The sequence below is a fragment of the Solenopsis invicta genome, unplaced genomic scaffold, assembly GCF_016802725.1.
Source record: "Solenopsis invicta isolate M01_SB unplaced genomic scaffold, UNIL_Sinv_3.0 scaffold_3073, whole genome shotgun sequence".
In the NCBI taxonomy this organism is placed as follows: domain Eukaryota; kingdom Metazoa; phylum Arthropoda; class Insecta; order Hymenoptera; family Formicidae; genus Solenopsis; species Solenopsis invicta.
In genome coordinates, this window is record NW_024105266.1 from 56,725 (window position 1) to 60,503 (window position 3,779).

The 3,779-nt window shown below is 27.2% G+C and overlaps 1 long non-coding RNA gene across 1 annotated transcript; it reads right to left on the reverse strand.

The window, feature by feature from the left end:
- Positions 1-1,774: 1,774 nt before the first annotated feature.
- LOC120359892 lies at positions 1,775-3,779 on the reverse strand. The gene is made up of 3 exons (XR_005576653.1): positions 3,721-3,779; positions 2,396-2,510; positions 1,775-2,059 (listed from the first exon to the last, which is right to left on the reverse strand). It is a non-coding gene; the product is annotated as an uncharacterized LOC120359892 (long non-coding RNA).

Below are 3,779 nucleotides of genomic sequence, written 5' to 3' on the forward strand. Positions count from 1 at the left end.
CGAAAGCCAAGAAGATCTTTTTTATAAGACTTCACAAAATCTTATTATTTATCTCATAGATATTTTCCGATCGTGATAAAATCACCAACTAACTCTCAAGTCTACTTTTTAAAACTAACTACACCGACACTCGAATTTTTGTCAACAACAACCTATCACCTAGCAACCACACCACTCCTTTTTTTTAAAAAATACGAACGGAATTTCTCGATTTTAAATTTTTACAAATATTATCAACACATCGTTATTATAAATCTAACTCTTCGCGAATCATGATATACTATTTTAAACAAAGTTTGATACTTAAAATTACTTTAAAATTATGTTCAGACATTTTATAGCAGTTTTTTTTATAATAACAAAATATATTTGAATTTATAAAACTAAAACTCAAAGAGATAATAAATTGAATCATTTAAAGTTGGCACCATTAATCATTTTAGGTACATTATTTTTTTCTTCATAAGAAGAGATATGTTATTGTTTCTTTCATCACTTGATTTCGAAAAAATATTAAAAAAGTACGCCAAACATCATATGAGCATAAAATAAAATTAACACTCTAAAATAATAGTGACACAAGTAAAATAGTAGCAAAATATTAGCAACAAAAACTATTGCAAAAATCTAAAATAGCTAAAATCTAACACTTTATTGTGCAGAAAAATCGCTTTTATAATTAAATAAAGATATATTATTTAATCATAAACCAACTTTTTCTTATTGCTTAGCTTTAATATGATGTTAGTTAACAGTAATTGTTGAACAAAGTATTAGAAATATTTGACAAAAAAATAGTAAAAGAATAAAATATATTACCTCGCAGATTTTTCTGCCATTATTAACAATGTTGAAATGAGAGGACTACAATCTGAATGTTAATCAGTATCGGTAATGAATAATAATCCTTAATTCTATTTCAAAGATGTGTATTGAAGACTTATTTCGTTGAAGCTTCTTTTCTGCGTCTGCAATTTGTTATTTACTAATTGTTTAATTAATATAAGTAATATAACAAATAACTGTAGAATTGTTTAATAAAGTAAAAAACAAAAAGTTGAATAGCGCGCGCTTAATGCGCGTCTAATCGTAACTAAAAATAGACAGTATAAGAAACTTAAATGATCAAATATATATTACTTAAAACATAGATAAATGTGAAAATAGCTCTAGAATCTCTTTTGGCTACATGCAAAAAGTTTAATTATATTATATATATATATATATATATATATATATATATATATATAATACAAAGATTGTGCAACCAAAGTTACATATATATATATATATATGTAACTTTGGTTGCACAATCTTTGAAAACAAACTAGTAAAAATTAATTTAAAAAAAATGCAATTTCGGAATGTAAATATGTTAAAAATATACTTATATTAGTCACATGTATAATAATCACAAAGAACATAAAAAAGCAGAAATAAAATATACAATATTGTGTGATTATTGTTGCTTTATTATTGCTCTGTTACTACATGTAGAGGAGAAGAGGGTAATACGGCCCTCATTTTCATTTTATTGAATAACTTTGATTATAATCAATACTTTGTATTGAAAGTTAAACGATTATATTTGTCGTTAAAGTGTTGTTTAATTCTACGTTCAAAGTAATAAAATGTTTAGTACTTAGGACGTGATTTATAAAAATGTGACGCACTGCATAATCGGTGGAAGAAAAAAGTGGGTAATATGCCATAAAGAGGGTAATAGCTCAAAAATAGTTTTTTAAAAAACGGTTTAGTTTAAAAAAACACAGTATTTTGTCACAAAGTTATAAATGTTTAATTTTTATTGTTTAAAATTTTTTTTACATTTAAAGATTAGAGATAGAAATATATCGTTAGAAATATCACTTTATGCCTGTTTAACATTAATCAACAAACATAATATGATATTTTTAATGTTTTTGAATACCGCCCTTTAATATAATGTTATAATGTCATTATAGATGATACCTGCAATGATTTGCATCATATTGTTTTTTACAATAATCTTTATATTGGTGTGGATCGGATATACGAGTATGATGTGGCAATCCTGGACCTTAAAAATGAAACTCATAAATAAAATTCCAGGACCAAAACATTTTCCAATTTATAGAAACCTTATGTTATTTGAATCAGCAGGTAAGTTAAAATTTTCTGCAAAATTTTTTTAAATATATAATGTTACAAACAATGAGGTAAACTAAAGGTTTACTAAAGTATCGATATAAAAAGTAGAGACTTTAAGATAAAAGTATATTTAAAAAAATCCTTGTACAATCGCTTTTAATGATGTTTCACTTTCTTGAAATTTGTATATTTATAGAGAGCAAAACAGGCGGTGTTTTTATTTTACTGTCAAGTATATTCGTATATATGAGATATTAATACTTACACATTTTTTAGATTTTCTCTGGCAGCTTCTAATTACCTTAAGTGACATACATTATCCAATTTTCAAACTGTGGAATTTTTTTGTGCCTATGGTTTTTATTCGTCATCCAGATGATCTAAAGGTAATAACATATAAAGTAAATACATTTTTTAATATCATATATTAAGGCTTTTAATTATAAAGGAAGCATGTAATCCTAGACAGATATACTTGTTAACAATTTTGTTTGTTATTAACAATGTCAATTATATAAACTTCCAAAACGGTTGTTACGACTTTTCTGCTAGGTTATCCTCAATATTCAATCTCATATCAAAATTTTAAAAACGCATATTAATCGCATATATCTAGTCTATACCTGAATTATATATACATACATATATGTATATCACAAATACTTGTAGAATCATTGATATAGTCATCCGCTCTACTATTTCTTCTTATTCTTTTTAGTCTTGTTATTTCTTTTATTCTCGCAATTTGCGCGCGTTGATTCTTTCTAACTTTCCAAGGCGATTAAAAATAGTAGCAACAACAAAATAATAAGTTTCAAATAGCAAAACAATTGCTCGTGCACACTGCTACCGCACTGTGCACGCCAAATCAAAGTAACTTAATTTAGAGCCATTAAAATTATCAGAAGATTTGAGACTAAAAAAAAAAAATATGCAAGCTACTACCATGCCGTGTATACAACGCGACCATCACGTCACATAACGGTCATTTTAATGGAATTACATCGTTGAAAATGACTTTACGGGAAGTAGAAACGCGTCCAATATTTGTATACATATTTATGTACTAATAGTGAAATACATGTACTATTATTATTGGCGCACCAACTACCGCGTTTGACTCGCATTTCCTACGTTTTATTCTCTAATTTTAATATTGAATTAATTCAATGTTAATTCAAATTGTTAGATTATTTACGAAATAAGATAGCACGAGCATAGAACAAAGCTTACAGCTTTGAAATAGTGTTAATGAACTACGAACAGTCTGGGACCGTGTCATCGATAATCTATTACGACAAAAAACACTCAATTTTTGTAAACATTGACATATAGAATGGACTGCCGATGGCAGTGGTAGGAGTAGAAAAACAGGTAGAGTGAAAAGTAGACAATTGAAAAAACATTCGTTCTCTGTCTATTAAATCTGATTGGTTGCTGAAGCAACAACATCAATCCAGCAACCAAGCAGATTTTTAGTAACAGAGAACAAACGTTATTGCAATTGATTGCTTTTCACTCTATCTATCTTTCTACTCCCATCATTACCATCAGCAGTCCATTCTATATGTCGATGATTGTAATACGTACTAATAGTTTCTGCATCGACTGCCACTTCATCTTTGTTGAGATTTCTGAAGTATTGCTCT